Raw genomic sequence first — 20,626 nt, 5'->3', positions numbered from 1 at the left:
TTTACTTCCATTTTATGTTCATAGTTTTGATCTTCTTTTTCTTAAATAAGTCCCTTTAACTTTCATATAATAATGGTTTGGTGATAATGAACTCTTAGTTTTTAATTATTTTTCTGGGAAGCTCTTTATCTGTCCTTTGAATGATAGTTTTGCTGGGTAGAGCAATCTTGGCTATAGGTCCCTGCTTTTTATGACTTTGAATATTTCTTGCCAGTCCCTTTTAGCCTACAAAATTTCTTTTGAGAAATCACCTGACAGTCTTATGGAACTCCCCTGTAGGCAATTAACTGCTTTTCTCTTGCTGCTTTTAAGAGTCTCTCTTATCTTTAACCTTTAGTATTTTAATTATGATGTATCTTGGAGTGGGCCTCTTTGCATCCATCTTGTCTGGGACTCTGTGCTTCCTGGACTTGCATGTTTATTTCCTTCACCAAATTAGGGAAATTTTCTTTCATTATTTTTTCAAATAGATTTCCAATTTCTTGCTCTTTCTTTTCTCTTTCTGGCAACCTTATGATGCTAATGTTAGAACACTTGAAGTTGTCCCAGAGACTGCTTACCCTATCCTCATTTTTTGTAATTCTTTTTTCTTCTTGTTTTTCTGAATGGTTGTTTTTTGCTTCCTTATATTCCATATTATTGATTTCATTCTCAGCTTCATCCACTCTACTGTTTCCCTGTAAATTGTTCTTTATGTCAATTTGTATATTCATAATTTCTGACTGGATTTTCTTTATGCTGTTGAATTTTTCCCTAAGTTCCTTGAGCATCCTTATAATCAGTGTTTTGAACTCTGCATCTGAAGATTGCTTATCTCTATTCATTTAGTTCTTTTTCTGGAGTTTTGATCTGTTCTTTCATTTGGGCCATGTTTCTTTCTGATCATTTTGACAGCATCCCTGTGTTTGTTTCTGTGCATTAGGTAGACCTGCTTTGACTCTGCTTCTTGGTAGTGTGGCTTAATGTATTAAGTGTCCTGTAGGGTCCAGTGGCATAGCCTCCCTTATCATCCAAGCTGGGTACTCAAGGTACACCCTTTTTGTGGGCTGAGTACACTTTCCTCTTGTAGTTGAGACTTGGTTGCTGTTGGCAGATTAATAGGAGGGATTTACCCAGGTGAGTCAGCTGCAAGGATTGGCTGTGACCACTTACCACCAACCCCCACCCTCAGTGGAGGGTCAGTAGGGTGGTGGTGCTCTGATGTGGTCTGTAGCTGTCCACTGGTGCACTGTCCCTGTGGTTTCCTGGGTGGTGCAGGCCAAGGTCAGCACCCACATGTGTTTTGCCCAGGGCCACCCTGCCTGAGCTATAAAGCAATCTGAGATGGCTGCTACTTATGCTGGGCTTGGAGATTCCCAGGCAAAGCCAAGCTGTGAATCTAGGCTGGCTGCTGCTAGTGCTGGGCCTGGGGCTCACTGTAGCCAGATGTTGCTTGTTTAATAAGAGTTCAGAAATTGTGAAGCATGAGCCAAGATCAGCCATTCATATGAAAAGCAGCTTGGGTGGGCCTGTAATGTGGGTGTGGTGGAATCTCTGGGAATCTCCAAGGCAGGTCAAACAGTGTTAGCCAGGTTGATGGAGTCTCAGATATGGCACCAATTTACCAACTCTGTGGGGGGAGGGTTCAGAAAAGGGACAATGGCCTCTGCTTGTCTTGATGCCAGACACTTCAGTTCTCCCTGTATACCACTGGTGCCTTTCAAGCTGCTACCCTAGTGCTGGAGCTCAGAGGGAGCGAGTCTGTGTGTAGTTTCTTTAAGAGGAACTGATTGGGGCTCCAAAAGTTTCTCCCACTGATTCAATCTCCACTGGTTTTTGTAGTCATAAATTGTAGGGTCTTATCTTCTTGCCCCTGGAACCCTGGCCTGGTGGGGCTGGTATGGGGCTTGGACTTCTTACTCCTGAGATACCCCTGCTGAATCTTTATCTACCACACGTGTGTGAGGAACTGGCCCGTTCAATGTCTGCTCCCCTCCCACCACTCTGGATGGATGTGGTTTCTTTAATTTTGTAGTTGTCAGACTTCCATTCAAATTGATTTCTGGTGGTTCTGAGTGATGGTTGTTCTATATTTTAGTTGTTGTTTTGATATGGTTGTGCAAGGAGATGAGCCATGTCTGCCTATGCCATCATTTTGACTGAGAGATTCACATTCAATTTTAAGGAGTCTTGTGGTAATGAAAGCACATGGATTGTACCCAATCTTGAAAGTTCAAATTCCTTATTTTTATAATACACATAATATGCTATTGGGACTTGCTGTCTAAAAGAGGTAGTCTATATATCTGCAGTGTTCCAATCTCAAGACTCCAACGCATGTCGTTCTGATGTTTTTCCCAACTCCAATCTAGAAGTCTGTGGACAGAGAAAAAAATACAGGAAGCTCTTCTGGGCAAAGGAGCCTTGGAGTGAGTGTATTGTCAGCCCTGAGAATCAAGTCAAACGGCCTAATGTTTAATCAATATAATTCTACCAAAGCTTGAAAGCTTTAGCACTTACATTTCAGACTAGATCAAGGAGACAATTCTCTTTAAGCTGCCATTTCATAATTAATTAGAGAATCATGGTTCTTTAGACAGTAAATTCATACTCTACCGCTGTGTATTTTAAGGTAATTTTTACCACTTTGTGAAGAGGCCAAAATAATAATTAAGACTTTTAGACCCGAGAAAGGAGGTTCACTAAGAGCTAATAAAATAAATGTGTGAACCAGACTGTATGTCTCCTTAAAACAATTAGCTCTGCTTAGGCTGCCAGGATAAATAAATTAATAAAAATATTAGAAGCGTATGTGCAAGAAGATATTTTTATAGCTACAGACATCAAAGAAAGGAAAAAAGCTTTAAACATGTAACATTTCCTTAGGAGGGCCTTCCTTGAAATTGTTTACTACAGTTATTATATAAACAAAGTAAGACTCATAAGAAAAAACAACCTAAAAACTGGCATTAAATGTGTTTAATATCTTTAATAATTCTACTATTTTTTTAAAGATTTTATTTTTAGAGAGGGAAGGGAGGGGAGAGAGAGAGAGAGAGAAACATCAATGTGCGGTTGCTGGGGGTTATGACATGCAACCCAGGCATGTACCCTGGCTGGGAATCGAACCTGCGACACTTTGGTTCACAGCCTGTGCTCAATCCACTGAGCTACGCCAGCCAGGGCTAATTCTACTATTTTTAAATCCTTCCACAAAAGGGTATTACAGTTATTTAGCTTATTGCAAACATATCTTTTAAAAAAGTCAGCCCTAATGTTGCAGCCATAATACAAATTTTTATTTATTGGCACTGTATTATAAAGCACAGTGCAGAACATCTGACTTAAATAAATGAAAGCCATGTTTTGCACAGGAGTACCATTGTACATGTCATATAGGTTGTTTTACAGCAGATACTAATTTGCTGAGCTTAAGATGGCAGTATGCGAGTTGTGAGTTTGCTATTGCCCAGTTAGTTGTTTCTTGTTTCCCTGAAGAGTCTGGTGTAATGTTGAGAAACCACCTGATGGTACCACTTTTTTCTCTCCAGTGACTCCACTGTGGTATGACACTCATATCCTTAAGATGCAAGACCTAGCAGAAAGCCTCCCACAAATCCACTGGATATCACAATGTTCTCTTTGATAGATTCTGTTGCCTCTTCAATTATGTTGTTGATTTCAGATGCTGTCTTATTTGCTGATTTCTTAATTGGTCTTTTTGCTTTGTTTATACCTTTTTCAACTTCCTTCCAGTCAGCCTGCACATAGCCACAGTGACTAGAAATCTGAAGAAGAAAGGGACCACCTACTGCAGTTGCTGCAAGTTTTCTAACTTTCTGAAACAAAAATCCTGTACACCAACCAGTCACTCCACCCATTACAATGTGGTTGGCTACTGAGAATTTTTCTACCGTAGGTCTAGAACTGTGGCCAAAAAATGATTCCGCCTGTGGTATCTTCTTGCATACTCAGTTAAATCCAACACTTCATAAAAGTCATTACTTTCATATTCTTGGGGAAGGGGTTTGGGTTGCTGTGATACTGCTAGTGGTCTGTATGGAGGTGGTCAGTCGCCTGAAGTGAGTCTTTTGTAGACAGAATATATAAGGGTCTTGTTTTCTTATCAACTAAGCCACCCTGTGTCTTTTTTTTTTTTTCTATCATTCAATTTAGTTTAATTGTGTACTGTTCCAATCATACAAAATAATATAATCTGGGTAATTAACACACAAGTGCCCATTCTGTCTTCATGTCCTATGCCTAAATTGATAAAATCTTAATCATATTTGCTCTGCATCTCTCTCTCTTTTTAAAATGCAATTTTTAAATTTTTTAAAAATATATTTTATTGATTATGCTATTACAGTTGTCCCATTTCCCCCCTTCACTCCCCTCCACCCTGCATACCCTCTCCCACCCACATTCCCTCCTTTAGTTCATGTCCATATGCCATAATTTCTTTAGCTTCTACATTTCCCACACTATTCTTGCACTCCCCCTGTCTATTTTCTACCTACCATCTATGCTACTTATTCTCTGTACCTTTTCCCCCCTCTCTCCTCCTCCCACTCCCCTGTTGCTAACCCTCCATGTGATCTCCATTTCTGTGGTTCTGTTCCTGTTCTAGTTGTTTGCTTAGTTTGTTTTTGTTTTTGTTTTTGTTTTAGGTGTGGTTGTTAATAATTGTGAGTTTGCTGTCATTTTACTAGACATGTTTTTTATATTCTTTTTCTTATCTTCTTTCTTAGATAAGTTCCTTTAACATTTCATAAAGTAAGGGCTTGGTGATGATGAACTCCTTTAACTTGACCTTATCTGCGAAGCACTTTGCCTGCCCTTCCATTCTAAATGAAAGCTTTGCTGGATAGAGTAATCTTGGATTTAGGTCCTTGCCTGTCATGACTTGGAATACTTCTTTCCAGCCCCATTCTTGCCTGCAAGGTCTCTTTTGAGAACTCCCTGGTAGGTTACTGTCTCCTTATCTCTTGCTGCTTCTAGGATTTTCTCCTTCATTTTTACCTTGGGTAATGTAATTATGATGTGCTTTGGTGTGTTCTTCCTTGGGTCCAACTTCTTTGGGACTCTCTGAGCTTCCTGAACTTCCTGGAAGTCTATTTCATTTGCCAGAATGGGGGTACCATCCTTTATTATTTGTTGAAAAAACCTTTCCACTTGTTGCTCTTCCTCTTCCTTTTCTGGTACCGCATGTAATTCGGATGTTGGAACATTTAAAGATGTCCTGGGGGTTCCTAAGCCTCTCCTCATTTTTTTGAATTCTTGTTTCTTCATTCTTTTCTGTTTGGTTGTTTCTTTCTTACTTCTGACCCACTTCATTGATTTGAGTCTCAGTTTTCTTCCCATCACTATTGGTTCCCTGTGTGTTTTCTTTCATTTCACTTAATGTAGCCTTCATTTTTTAAATCTAATTTGCAACCAAATTCAACCAATTCTGTGAGCATCCTGATCACAAGTGTTTTGAACTGTGCATCTGATAGTTTGCCTATCTCTTGGTCGCTTAGTTGTATTTGCTGTGGAGCCTTGATCTGTTCTTCTGTTTGGGCCTTTTTAAATATTTTTTGGTCTTGTAGTGCATGTTACATATGAGGGGCAGAGCCTTAGGTGTTCACCAGGGTGGGGCAACCCAGTTGCTGGGTTGTGATGCTGTATGTGGGGGCAGGGTCCAAGAGGGAACAATGGCGCTTGCTCCACTCTCAGATTTTATTCCCTTCCGCCGTTTCCCCCAAGCAAACTGGGCCTTTCTGGTGCTAATTCACATGTCGGTGGGCTTGTGCACATTCTAGAACCCTGTGGGTCTCTCCAGCAAACTCTTCTGTGAGGCTCGGAGTCTCTCCCTGTGCCTCAACCCCCACAGGTGTTTTCAATCAGTGCCTCAAGGCTCTATTTCCCAGTGTTGGGACCCTGGGTTGCGCACAGTGCCTTGCTTCACAATCGCCTCCCTGCTAGGTCTGCTGGTTGCCACCCCACGCCCAGGGTCTGCCAGCCACCACCTGTGTGCTCAGGGTCCGCCCGCTGTGGTCTTGCGTGCCCGGGATGCCTTATGTATCTGGTCCCACCACTCTTTGTGCCATGACCCCTCTCTGCCCAGCTGCCTGACTCTGCCCCTCCTACTGGTCTGGATGAATGTGTCTATTTTAACTCCTTGGTTGTCCAACTTCCATACAGTTCAATTTTCTGTCAGTTCTGGTTGTTATCCTGTTTCTAAATTATTGTTGTTCCTATCTTGGTTGTGCGAGGAGGCACAGTGTGTCTACCTATGCCTCCATCTTGGCCGGTAGTCTCCACCCTGTGTCTTTTGATAGGAACACTTAATCCATTTGCATGTAAAGTTATTACTGATAGATATGCATTTATTGCCATTTTTTTAATTCATATTTTTTATCCTTTTTCTTCTTAAAAAAGACCCTTTATCATTTCTTGTAATACGAGTTTGGTGGTGAACTCCTTTAGCTTTTTCTGGTCTGTAAAGCTCTTTAATTTGTCTTTCAAATCTAAATGATAGCCTTACTGGGTAGCGTAATCTTGTGTAGCTCCTTGCTTCTCATCTGTTAAATATTTTGTGCCAATCCTTTCTGACATGCAAAGTTCCTATTGAGAAATCAGCTGACAATCCTATAGGATCTCCTTTGTAGGTAACTAACTGCTTTTCTCATGTTGCTTTTAAAATACTTTGTCTTTAAACTTTGGCATTTTAATCACAGTGTGTCTTGGTTTGGGCCTCTTCGGGTTCATCTTGTTTGGAATTCTCTGGGCTCCCTAGACTTGTATGTCTATTTCCTTCACCAGATTAGGGAAGTTTTCCATCATTATTTTTTAAATAGCTTTTCAATTCCTTGGTCTCTCTCTTCTCTTCTCCTTTCATGATGCAAATGTTAATACCTTTGAAGTTGTCCCAGAGGTTCTTTAAACTTGTCTTACTTTTTTGGATTCTTTTTTCTTTTTGGTGTTCTAATGGGTGTTTTCTGCTTTGTTATCTTCCAAACTGCTGATTTGATCCTTTGATTCATCTATTCCACTGTTGATTCCCTGTAATGTGTTATTCATTCCAGTTATTGTAGTCTTCATTTCTGACTGGATGTTTTTTGTTTTCCATCTCCATTTTTATGTTTTCTTTGTTGAAGTTCTCACTAAACTCATCTACTCTTTTCATAAGTTCATTGAGCATCTTATAACCATTGTTTTGCATCTGGTAGCTTGCTTGTCTCCATTTTGTTTTGTTCTTTTTCTGGAGTTTTGCTCTGTTCTTTCATTTTGGACATATTTCTTTGTCTCCTCATTTTGGCCACCTCTCTGTGTTTGTTTCTATGTATTAGGTAGAGCTGCCACATCTCCCAGTCTTGGTAGCATGACCTAATGTAGTAGGTGTACTGAAGGGCCCAGTGGCACAGCCTCCTTGGTGACAGGAATTGGATGCTAAAGGTGCTCCCTCATCCCTGTGTAGTCTGTGTACACCTTTCTGTTGTAGTTTAGTCTTGATTGTGGTTGGCACGTTAATGGAAGGGATTTACCCCCCAGGTCGATCAGCTGCAAGGAATAGCTGTGACCACAGCTATGCAGGACTGACCCCACAGAGCAGAACTCACTTTAGCAGGGTTCTTGTGCCTTCTGAGCCTGCCCCTTGAATGTGTTGCTCGTGGAGGTGGTGCTTCTGAGTGGTCCAAGGCTATCTTCCAGGTGTGCTGGCTCTGGGGCCTCCTGGGAGGTGCATGGCAGGGTCAGCTGCTGCCTGTGCGCAGGACCTCCTAGCATGAACTACAAAGTGATCTGCAGATGACTGCCACTTGTGCTGGGTTTAGAGGTGTCTGGGAAGAGCCAAGCTGTGAACCAAGGAGGGCTTCTGCTGGTGCTAGGCCTGTGGCCACTTAGCAAGAGGTATGGGACACACCAAGCTAGATGCTGCTTGTGTGGGGTTCGTGGACCTTTGACAGATTTTAGGAAAGCCTGCAGCATGAGTCAAGACTGGCTAATGGTATGAAAAAGCCACTGGAAAGAGGTTGGGGTGGGCCTGCAGGTGGGTTGGGGCAAGGTCTCAGGGAATATCAGGGACAGGCCAACAGTGTGAGCCAGGCTGCTGGAGACTCAGATATGGTGCTGCCTACTGGGCACTTTTGTGTGCAGGGAAGGAGGGCCTCAGCAAAGGAGCAATGGCTTTAGCCAACACTTCTGTCTGGGTGAAAGCTGCCCCCTAGTCCTTGCCAAGGAGCCAGACTATTGAGTTCCTCCCCCTATGTCCCTGCACCAGTGGCTGCACCAGCATTGGAGCTCAGAGTGAGTCCATGCATGGGCCCTTTAAGAGGAATGCCTGGAACTATAGTAGCCTTCAGGCTCACTCAACTCAAACACAATTTCCACTGGATTTTACAACCAGAAGTTATGGAACTTCTCTTCCTGGCATTGACATCCTAGGCTGGGGGGTCTGGTGTGGGGCTGGGACCCCTGCTCCTCAGGGGGGATCTCCACAACTGAGATATTCCTTCTGATTTTTAGCTGCCACATATGGGTATGGGACCAGCCCATTTCGTTTCTCATTCCCTTCTACCAGTCACAATGCGGCTTCTTTATATGGTATTCTTAATTACATGACTTCTGTTCAGCTAGATTTCAGGCAGCTCTGAGTGATGGTTGTTTAGTAGTTGTCTTGATGTGGTAGTGGGGACTTGAGTACTGCATTTTCCTATCTGCCATTTTGACTGGAAGTTCACATCTGTTTTAATTTCTATTGCATCTCAGGCTTGGTCAGTAAAAGGCCTAGTATGAGGGAGTGAATGTGTGGGTGGATTTTTACCCCTTTCTCCTGTTTCCTCAGGGAGGAGGCAGATGGTTGTAGTAGAAGGAGCATTAACATGAGAATTAGGAAAACTTGTTTCTGATTCTGGCTCTGATAGCAGTGGGCACCTTGACCGCTCTGTGCCTCAGTTTCCCTAACTTTAAAGTGGAAGAAGTTGTCCTCAAGGATTGCTTGTGTTTCTAACCATCTGTTCTGAGAAGCGAGTCGTGATACCCACATTCTCCTTTGCAATAATTCCAGAGCCAAGGTGTTGAAGTTTGAATGTCTCTAGTGTCTTCCTGGTCTTGTTAGTTTTGTTCTGGTGTCAGAGGCAGGCATCTTTGTTTTCCCCTTGAGGGCTCTGTCCTTTGCAAATGTGTTGACTGTTGAGTTGACTTTGATCTTTGGCTAGGTGAGCTAGTATCCATAAACACACTGGTTTTGACATTTGGCCCATAACTTTTTCTACTCTAGGCCAGGTGTTGGCCAGTGTAGGAAGCACAGTTGGTTGGAGAGGGTTGGGATAGTATTTGTGTGAGAGCCTGGACTCCTGTGTCCTGCTTTGAGAAGACATTGTCTTACTGGAGTTGGTGAAGGTGAATTAGCCTTCTTTGTGAGAGGCAAATGTCTTCAGATTTTAATTTTTGGTGGCCAGACAGCCATATATTGTCACTACCGTGTTCTATCATCAGCGCTGCTACAAGATTAACATGTAAATATTTTTGGACTTTATGCATTCTTTATTTTTGCACCACCCTAGTGTACGTAGTCATGGATGAATTTGGTTAAGAAGGCAGCCTTTTGGGGTGGAAAGAACACTGGGGTCAGGTATGCCATTCAAGAGCTATGTTACCTTGGGCAAATGCCTTAACTTTTCTGAACTGAGTTTCCCAATCCCAATATTTTACCTCCTGCCTGCTTGCAGGAGTCTTATGAGGTATGGGAAGTGTCTAGTACAGAGACTAGAATGTATTGTCTGGGTGCTTTGTTGGAGGCCCATAGATCCAGAGACTTCAGAAGCCCCTCTCAAGTATGAGAAATTATAATTGTGTATTTGTGCTAATATGTGGATTTTCCTGGGAAGAAGGTCTTTTGCTTTCATCGCTCTCCCTGAAAGGATTCCAGACCTTAGAGGAATCTAACATAACGCTTTAGGCACTCAGTTGTTGATAATTGCACCTACTTCCTACTGGCATCTGATGGCTGATACCAGGGATGCTGCCAAACTTCCTATAATGCACAGGATGGCCCCACAGTGGAGAACCAGCCCCAAACGTCAGTACTGCTGAGGATGAGAAACCCTGAATGGGAGAAGGAGGCAGTGGGGTTATATTCCAGGAACCATATTTTGTTTCAGACACTTTTTAAAACTGCCTGCCTCCTGCATGGCTCAGGGAATGAAACTTAGGGGAAAAACAATACTAAGTGAAATGACAGATCCCAGGAAGCTTTTGTCCTTGTGTGTGTATCAGGGGGTTGTTCAGTTCCACCACCCCTGCAATGAAAATGATTTAGGAGGGCCTGTAGGTGCATAAGGGTAAGCACTTGTAGAATGTATCAGAATAAGTGATCACCTGATAGCTACAGAAACATCCATATTCAACATGTGAGCACATTGGTGCTGTTTTTCTGGAACCTGTTGAATATTCCTTTAGTTGATATTTACTGGTATTCGTGTAAGCCTCACATTCCTTCACCTCCTCTTTAGAAAATGAGTTTCTACTCTTGAATTAATTTCTTTGTTTGACTGATTATTTCAGAGCTGAAAGTTGCAGGCAAGTGGCTCAGCTTGACTGCTGATTGCAGGAAGAGTGGCATTGAGACCACCAGGGGGCGCTCTGGTCCTTTCTCTGCTTTGCTTTTGCAGCTGTGGGATTTTGCTATGTTAATTTTTGATGTCCAGCGCTGCTGCCCTATTTTAACGGTGAGGTGGGGTGGTGGTGGTGGGAGGGAGCAATGGTCTTTTCTAGGTGAAAAACATCAGTCCTGTACAGAACATTCTATTTTCCATTAGCATAATTATAGTCATACATTGCCATAGCTTTGAAGGGGAGACATAGGTGTCTGGTCTTCTTTTGAAAAGGAATATACAGTTAATTAGAAGATATTTCTCCTTTGTCATTGCTTTTCATGAGCTATAATTGATTGCCCATGGATATTTATTCAGCATTTGAAATCTTATCATTGCCTTCTTTTTCCTTTTTTGGGTGGGGGGAGTGGTGGGGTTAGAGAGTGACAGGTAGTGGAGAGTGGTGAGTCCAGATAATCAGCCTGATTGTTTTCTTTTGATTTTGCCTCACTTTTGATCTTGAGCCAGGGCAGAGAGGGCCAGAAAAAATATCCTCAATTGTCAATATGTCTTGTTGAGCAGGTGCTTTTTATTTCTAGTTATTATTGGAAGGGATTCTCAATACTAGGGAGGAGGTCTGGCTCGTTGCCTGGCAACACGATTCCAAACATTGGGCAGCTTGAAGAGCACCGTAGTAACGATGGAGAGGGGGATGGCATGGCTCAGCAGCTGGCCAGGCCTGGCTGAGGGTTTGATGATGTGGTTTTCGGAGGAGATGGTGGGGCATTAGCTATTACTCTGATGGCCCTGAGCCCTGCCCCTTAACAGAAAGAAGTGAACCGAATCAATGCAGCCAACACAAGTCCTCAAGCTGGCAAGTTTCTTTAAAGGAGAGACTTACTGTTACCGGACAGGGCCTGGCCCTGAGTGGGTCTGCCTAGGGCCCGCTGTAGTGTGTGGGTTCTTGACTTCCTGTAGGAAAGATTTCACAACACAAGTCCAGGTGACTATGAGGATGCATTTATTAAAGCTGGGGACAGTGAAACAAGGGCTTAGCATAGAAGCAACAGGAGAGCTTAGGCTGGGCTGCCTGAGCTCACTGGGAAGTCAGAGAAAAGGGGTTAGGGACAGATTTGGGGATCAATCAGCCTGGGTCAAGCTGCCAGCTGCTCATTGTCTTAGAGTATAGGAGATGTGTGCCTGTGAAGAAAGAAGTGGGGGAAGGAGGGAAAGGAACAGGTGTGGGCTGCTCCTCAGAGGGAGAGCTGTCATGGGTCCTTGGTCTTGAGGCTTTTAACTCTTTCTTGCAGCCCGAAATCTTAGGGGAGGGCTCATGGGAGGTTTTCAGCAGAATATTCATCAGTTTGCCAGGTGTGCCCTTTCAGGGCCATGATCTCCACTGATTGGTCAGTGACAGGGCAGGGGTCTTTAGTTATTGCAGTTGGTTCTGGCCATTGCCTGCTTGGTCTTGCTACCTTTCTGGGCCTGGAGCTGAAACACAACTGAAGCCTAGTCTCCTAGATTTAATCTCCAGGGAGAAAAGGCCAGGAGAGAAGTTACCCTGGGGGTAAGCTCCTTATTTTCCCAATTTTGCCCCTTGCCAGGCATTTGGGCCGTCTGCCCTGGTGACCATCTGCACCTGGCTATAAATTCCTCAGCCTCTTTAAATTCGTCAGCCACTGTGTTCAGCTGTCTCAGTTTCCCTATCCCACTTGCCAAGGAAATTTCCCTGCTTCTTCTATCCTGTCTCAGTTAAACCCTGAACGTAGTCAGGTGCTCCCTGGGATAGTGCTTTCCACCCTGTCTCATTACCACTGCATTTTATCTACCAGACCTCAGTGACTGTCTTGGTAACTGGAACATTCCAGATGGAATTTGGATGTCTCACTTTTTTATTGCTTTTTTTATTCAGTCCAGAAACATTTACCAAGCATCTGCCACATGCCTAGTACTGTTTTAGCTGCTGGCGAGACAAAGGTGAAGAAGATCCAGCTCTGCTGCTCAGAAGCTCTGTTGCCTCAGTTTCTATATCATTAGAATACAGTTATAAGAGCCAGCACCATAGATTGTTAGGACTAAATGAGGTAATACATACATACAGGGTGGGGCAAAAATAGGTTTACAATTGTGAGTACGTGAAACACAAATCATTTCTTGTATCATTTTTAATTATACTATTATCTTCCATATGAACAACTGTAAACCTACATTTGCCCCACCCTGCATAAAGTGCCCATGCCAGTGCACTCAGTACTCAGTACCTGTGTGCTCTCACTACGTAGACTCTGCCCACAAGGAGTGTGAAATCTAGTGGAAGTAAATAGCATTGGTGATCAAATGCAGAGACAAAGGAAAGTTGGATGGGGTAAAAGGAAGGCAACTGGGTCACGTGAGAATGATGTATTCTTTGTTGCTTCGGGGCAGTGTGGCCTCTATAGTAGTCTACTCCTACACTCACCTTGTATGATTTGGTTTAGATCATATAGTTCAGCTTCACCCCTTACCTGGAACCACAGGGTGCTCTAACCTGATGTTTGGGCTGACTGTAATTCACATAGATGCTTTTTCCCTCACTGCCCATGCCTGGGGGGAGGGTGAAACTGGTGAGAGTCAAGGGGGTGAATATAACGGGATGGGGGCTGTGCAGAGGGAGTGTGGGAGGAAGGGCTAAGGGGTGGGTGCATTGAATTTAAGGAAGCCTTCACAGAGAGGGGCGTGCTAGACAAGGAGAGGAGGACACTCCCGGGAGAGGGGTGGCTGTGTGCAAAGGTCCCATGAAAGACTAATACTTGGAGCTCCACCTCCAGACCCCCAGCTGGTTGGGGGGCGGGGCTCTTCTCACCATCTAAAAGCCCTTCAGGAAGTGATGGTGATGCTACTGCTAAGTCCCCTGTCCTCTTGTCACGTCTACTTGCTCTTCATATCAATCCCATAAAATAGGGGCTGCCGTCACCTTGGGCAGAGTGAACGCCCTAGTGGTGAAGTGACTGGCCTAGCATCATGTAGCTGGTGGCAGGTGAGTGGGCAGAGGTGGGATGCAGTAGGGCTTATAAGGCCCAGGAAGGCTGTGTTAAGCCTGGTCTGGAGACCCTGGCCTGGCCTGTTCCCTAGGACATTTCCATGAGAAATTGTTTCAGAGTGACTTCCTGCTTTACTCTGGCATCACTGCCTGCCACTGCTCAAAGCTTTCCCTGGACTGGTCATCCATGGGTGGGACTGCATGAGCGTCTCAGGTCTCAGCATCACGTCTGTACTTTTGGATTTTGTTTTGTTTCGTTTTTATCTGAACATGATTGTTTTTCCTTTTTGTAATTTTATCCTTCTGTGGAGGCATTTACATTTTTACTGAGCCCCCCTTAAAAACTCTGACTGCTTAATTTGCTTACAAATGTTTAGGTGAGGGTGCTTATTAACCTCTAAGCTAGGGTTGACTTTTGGTCACCTTTGGTCTTGAGCTTTCTAGTAGTGTCTCTCTCTCTTTCTCCACCTCTCTCCCTCCCCCTTCTCTGGGCCTGGCACAGCTTATGTAACAGTTTCATGCAATTCAGAGCTGATCCAAAACAGGCTTCTCGCTCAGGGGATGAGGCACCACTCAGAGTTGTTTGAAATGTCAGCTTTGTTTGAAATGTACCAGCAGAAGAGCTGGGGCAGCATTGTTTGTAGAGTTGCAGTGGGGGCAGTTATAGGTTTGAATTCAGGGGTCCGGGAGCCTGGCTGGGTTGGGCATCCGGTGGAATGGAACCGGGTTGGCCACCCTGTGCTGTGTTATTAAAGGGGAGGGAGCAGTGACGCTGGGAGAGCCGGAGAACACCCCTGTCCCTGCAGCCTGACACACGGGCTTGTATTATGTGCCCTGCTTTCTGCTTTGTTTCCAGTTTTCCTCTCTGGACACCCCCGTTTTCTTGTTTCTGAAAGGAGGTGAATAATACCCGCCTTTGAAGTGCCGCACACACTTGGCACAGAGGGCCTGATTGTTATATGTAGGGGGTGCTTATTATGTGTCAGTTCTAGCCCAGTTCTTTCTTTTTCTCTTCCTCCTTGGACTTCTGTTGCCCCTCCCCCACCTCAACTCCTTCTCCTCCTTCCCTGGATCTTAATATTAACGTTAAAGATGACTATAGACTCTTTGTCTTGTATATTAATACATTTACATGGAAAAACTCAAAAGATATTAATGGGACACAGTAAAGAGTTTCTCTACTCTCATTTCAGCCCCCCTCAGCCCCTCCCTCCAAGGATTCTAACTTTTGGGGCTCAGCATCTGGAAGACCACAGCTGCCAGACTGAATAGGAGTGAGACCCACAACCCACTGGCACTTGCATTCGCCCTCCCTGTGCCCTGTGCCAGGTTGTTGCACTGCATTGCAGTGGCACTGAGTGACTCTGGGTCTCACACAGACTGGTTAGTCCTTCTTCCTGGCACACCCTCTCCTTTCCTCCTCTCTGCCTGGGTAGAGCTTGTTCGTCCTTAGTTGTTACTTCCTCCAGACAGAGAGACACAGATCAGAATGGTAGCTTTGTTATCAATACAAGCTGACTGGAAAACAGAGGTTTAAACCTGTGGGCAGGCAGGCTGAGTTCACCAATCAGGTGGAGACCCCACAGGACAACTACTGAGCCCACCCCAGGGGTCTTGGGTCTGGTCAGTTGGTGAGTCCTGAGAGAGAGAAACTATAGGAGCCGAGCTGAGCACGCACTGTTCCTCCTCCCAGTTTCCTGAGTGAGACAAGTTACCCCTCCTTCCTGGAGGCAGTGAGTGCGTGGCAGAGAGGTCGGGTGGGGAATTGGGGGGGCACCTGTTCCACATGGAAATGACAAGTCAGAGACTTGCCTGTTGTTCTCCAACACTGACCATCTCACTTGGGAAGAAACATTTTGGTTTCAGCCTATTTTAGATATGTGGTCACTGGTGGGTGACTTTCCTGGGCTCTGTTTTCTCTTCTGCAAAGTGGGATCAATAACCTCTCCTCATAGATTTGCTGGGCACACTTGATAAAATAAAGCATGTAAAGAATGGTTCCTGAACCTGCTAGATGACCTGCCAAGTGTTAAATTCATGATCCTCTTCATTGATAGCTGGGTTTTATTTAATCATGCCACCCTTCTCTCTGGTCTTCCCAAAACCTATGTCTCCTCTTCTCCCTGAAGCAAGGAAACTAGAGGCACATCTGTTGAATGGGGGTGCATATCTAGTAGTGAACTTGGAATGGTTAAGGAAGGGCCAGTGATTTGGTGCCTCGTGGTCCTGCAGCATTAGGTGACAGCCTGCAGCTCAGTATTCAGTGGCCTTGATTTAGTGCCTCCTGTGTGCAGGTACGTGCATGCTGGGTGTCTGTGGGAGGCATGCGTTGAGTGAGGGAGAGAATGCCATGGCTTAGGTGGGTTTCGATCCCTCCCCTCCCCACATAAAAATCCTCTCCAGCGCGCAGCTCTCTGACTCCTTTAGCCACAAATTCTGAACGTAGTGGAAGCAAGGAGGCCCCAGTGAACAGGAGTAGATGCAGTGGTCTTAGGTGGCTGTTTTCTTGCCTCTCACTGTCTTCTACAACACTCTGCTGGCCTCAGCTCCCACTGTAGCTGGAGTCCTGCTGCCTCCACAAGGAAGCTAGTCCTGACTGTGCCCCCTGCCCTCTTGTGCGCAGACTCCTGTATTCGGGAGGAAGTACACCAGCCTGCTGAGTGCTGAGTGCTCTTCCTTCAGGGAATGCTCACTCATCAGCTGGGCTTTTCTGGGGCAGAAAGCGGAGTGCCTGTGCCTCTGGGATGCTGGCCCGTCTGTCCCCTGCAGTCCATCCCTCTCTGTGTCTTAATACCCTTGCACCTGGCTGGTTCTGCAGGCTTTTATTTGAGGACCCTAGTCACAAATCTGTTTCTCTGGAATGCATTCTGAGCAGTGATCACCAGGCATTAGGGACTTGAGGTGCTCTGTGTGCCAGGCACTGCTGTAAACCCATTGCATTAACTCCCTCATCTAATCTCACATCAGTCCCATGAGGTGGGTCTGTTGTTAGCCCTGTCTACTTGGTGGTAGTTAAGGGGCTTGCCCAGTGTCACACAGGTGATGGAAACATGTGGGACCTCAGGTCCCAGGTTCCCAGTCTTTGTGCCCTACTGTTTCTGGCTGTTCATGATTTACTCAGCTGTTCACTCAACAGATCCTGGGAACCTACTATGTACCAGGCTCTGTGATGGGCTCTCAGGCATGGGGGCTCAGCCTTGGCACTGTTGACCTTTGGGTTAGACCATTCTCTGTTGTGGGAGGTGCTGTTCTGTGCACTGTGGGATGTTTACCAGCATCCCTGTCCTCTCCCCACTTGAGGCCGAATGTTCCAGGGGTGAGGCATGGGCAGAATCACCCTCAGGTAAAAACCTCTGTTCCAGGAATATAGCAGGAACCCTGGAGCTTACATTCTAGTGGGGGAGTGCAGAGACCACAAACGTAAATGAGTATATCAGGTGACACTCTGTCCTCTGAAGCAAAATGAAGAACAAGAGCATGGGTGGAGAGTGGCCAGAGAGGCTCATATGTTCTGCTGTCCATGAAGCCCCATCTGATAAGGCTTTTGAGGCCTGCATGGAGTGAGGAAGAGAACCATGGGGATATTGGAGGAAGGGTATTTCTAGCAGGGGAGATAGCCAGTGCAAGTGGCCTAGGTAGAGGGTGCTGGGTTTGGCTTAAGGAGAATGAGCCAGGGGCAGTAGATGTGAAGGTAGAAAGGCTAGGGTTGCAGGTTGCTTTAGTTTTTACTCTGAGTGAGGTGGGAAACCATTGGGGTCTTCTGAGCAGAGTCTGACATATCTTAAAAGGGCCACTCTTTTTTTTTAAATCCTCACCTGAGGATATGTTTATTGATTCTCCAGAGAAAAGATGGGACTGGGGGGCAGAGAGAGACAAAGGGAGAGAAGGAGGGAGGGAGGGATGGGGGGTAGAGAGAAAGAGAGATAGAGATAGAGAGAGATTGGTTGCCTCCTGTGTACCCCAACCAGAGATTGAACCCACAACCCAGGAGTGTGCCCTCACCGGGAATCAAACCAACGATTCAGTGTATGGGATGATGCTCCAACCAACTGAGCCACCCTACCTGGGCAGAAGGGCCACTCTTGCCACTGGGTGGAGACTGTGTGGAGTAGAGGGCAAGGGGGGACAGTTGGTAGCTGACTCTCCCAGTCCAGGCAGCAGATGCCAGCAATTTGGAGGAGGCTCTGGGACTCTCTGCCTAAGAGGATAACCTGTGGGGCTTTTTTAAAATTTAAGTGATCAATACAATACATGGCCAAGGTTAAAAGACCTGGCCCTGGTCTGCCTTTCTCACTTCTAGCCCTCTTCTTCCTGGGATTAAGAGTGTGCTTCTAAATCTTTGAGTTGTTACTGCTGCAGCTTGGAACTTTTCTTTAACCACCATTTCTTGAACCAGCGCTTTTTAGAAATTATCAGTTCTTGCTAGTAGTATGGGGAGGGATTGTGAGCACTCCACTGGGCTGAAGGAAGCAACCCATTTTGTTCTTTCTCAAGACTGTTTTTTTTTCCTTATCTAAATCCAACCATCCTAAGGCAGTTTTTTTTTTTTTTTTTGCCCCACTTTGCCTTTCAGAACCCTTAGCCTCATTCTCATTGCATTCATCTGTTTAGTAGTCACATTTTGTTGACCCCTGATTAATTTTAATCATTTTATATTGGTAATTCTAGTTAGTTACAGCAGTCCCCTGATAATAATGAAAAAGGAAGGTGTCCTCTTAATGTGTCCTTGTTGCCATTTATCATCTCTCCATGGTGTTCTTGGATCACCATTAATGAATAAATCATTAATTTATTCATTCATTCCTAATGGCCTAACTGTGTGATTAGGGCCCTTCTAAAATTTAGTGATAAAAGATGAACTATAGTTGGGGAAAAAAAATACATCTGCTCACTTCAGTTTTCTGGAATTGGTAACTCACATCTCAGGCTCTCATTCTAGTTTAGGGAGCGAAAACAGCACTGTTTCCTTGAAACTGCTACTTGGTCATAGACCATCACAGTACAGTTATTTATGTGCCTTGTTTGAGTCAAGGTGTGGTTTGAGGCTTGTGGGCATTGAAATGCCAGGAAACCAGACACCAACATCACTCTGCTAGAGTTCTCAGAGGCCAGTGCTTTTAAGAAAGTTCTCGTCATCCACGTTGCCTGGTGGCATGGCTTCATCCAGAATTGCTCCAGGATTAGCTCTGGCTTGGGTCCATTTTCCCTCACTGCAGTTGAAATGTTCTTTGTAGTACACAAAATGATTGGCACATCTATCACTGTGAATACTGGAAATCTACATTTTTCTGTGCAAATCTTAGAAATAGTTGGTGACCCGAAGACTTCCGGCAAGATGGAGGCATAGGTGGATGCATCGTACCTCCACGCACAACCAAGATTGGGACAACAACAATTTAGAGTCAGAATAACACCCAGAACTGACAGAGAATTTATCTGAATGGAAGTCGGACAGCCAAGAAGTTGAAGTAGACCCGTTCATCCAGACCGGTAGGAGGGGCGGAGAGGAGCAGCCAGGTGTGGGTTGCAGCCTGGAGAGCAGAGTAAGTTGGGTGCATAAGGCAATTGGGGGCAGGTAAGGCACCTGGGGCACGCAAATCACAGCGGGTAGATTTGACTCTGAGTACGAAAGCGGCAGCTGGCAGACCCAGTGAGGCAGCGATTGTGAAGCAGGGAAAAGTGCGCAACCCAGGATCCCAGAGAAGGGACTGAGGTCCCATGGAGGAGAACGGAGCTACCGCCATTGTTCCCTCCCACCCCTGCCCCCACATACAAAGTCACAATCTAGTGACTGGGGTGCCCAGCCCTGGTGAACACCTAAGGCTCTGCCCCTCATACGTAACAGGTGTGACAAGACCAAAAAGAGAGGGGGAGAGAGAGAGAGAGAGAGAGAGAGAGAGAGAGAGAGAGCGAGAGAGAGAGAGAGAGAGGGAGATGGCTCAAACAGAAGAACAAATCAATGCCCCAGGACTCATCCTTTTAAGGAACTAAGAGATAGCTAATGTATCAGATGCATAGTTCAAAACACTGGTGATCAGGGAGCTCACAGAATTGGTTGATTTTGGCCGCAAATTAGATGAACAAATGCAGGTTACCCTAAAAGAAATGAAGGAAAATGCACAGGGAACCAATAGTGATGGGAAGGAAACTGGGACTCAAAACGATAGAGTGGACCAGAAGGAAGAAACAACCAAACAGGAAAGAATGGAGAAATAAGAATTCAAAAAAACGAGGAGAAGCTTAGGAACCTCCAGGACATCTTTAAATGTTCCATCATCTGAATTATAGGGGTACCAGAAGGGGAAGAGGAAGAGCAACAGATTGAAAATGTATTTGAACAAATAATAAAGAAGAACTTTTTCATTCTGGCAAAGGAAATAGACTTCTAGGAAGTCCAGGAAGCTCAGAGAGCCCCAAAGAAGTTGGACCCAAGAAGAAACACACCAAGGCACATCATAATTACATTAGCCAAGGTAAAAATGAAGGAGAGAATCCTAGAAGCAGCAAGAGATAAGGGGACAGTAACCTACAAAGGAGTTCCCATCAGACTGTCAGCTGATTTCTCAAAAGAGACCTCACAGGCAAGAAGGGGCTGGAAAGAAGTATTCCAAGTCATGAAAGGCAAGGACCTATATCCCAGATTACTCTATCCAGCAAAGCTTTCATTTAGAATGGAAGGGCAGATAAAGTGCTTCTCAGATAAGGTCAAGTTAAAGGAGTTCATCATCACTAAGCCCTTATTTTATGAAATGTTAAAGGGACTTATCTAAGAAAAGAAGATAAAAAAAAAACATGTCTAGTAAAATGACAGCAAATTCACAATTACTAACAACCACACCTAAAACGAAAACCAACTAAGCAAACAACTAGAACATGAACAGAACCACAGAAATGGAGATCACATGGAGGGTTAGCAACAGGGGAGTGGGAGGAGGACAGAGGGGGAAAAGGTACAGAGAATAAGTAGCATAGATTGTAGGTTGAAAATAGATAGGGGGAGAGTGAGAATAGTATGAGAAATGTAGAAGCTAAAGAACTTATAAGTATGACA

At 44.9% G+C, this 20,626-nt stretch overlaps 1 protein-coding gene and 1 pseudogene across 4 annotated transcripts in view; one reads left to right on the top strand and one right to left on the bottom strand.

The window, feature by feature from the left end:
- The window catches only part of SNX29 (sorting nexin 29), a 574,556-nt gene that overhangs the window by 109,532 nt on the left and 444,398 nt on the right, over positions 1–20,626 (top strand). The window lies entirely within an intron of this gene.
- LOC114502728 lies at positions 3,172–4,048 on the bottom strand (annotated as a pseudogene).

Source organism: Phyllostomus discolor, chromosome 3 (genome assembly GCF_004126475.2).
Source record: "Phyllostomus discolor isolate MPI-MPIP mPhyDis1 chromosome 3, mPhyDis1.pri.v3, whole genome shotgun sequence".
In the NCBI taxonomy this organism is placed as follows: domain Eukaryota; kingdom Metazoa; phylum Chordata; class Mammalia; order Chiroptera; family Phyllostomidae; genus Phyllostomus; species Phyllostomus discolor.
Note: the sequence above shows the minus strand (reverse complement) of the source record. Positions and strands in the feature narration are given on the sequence as shown.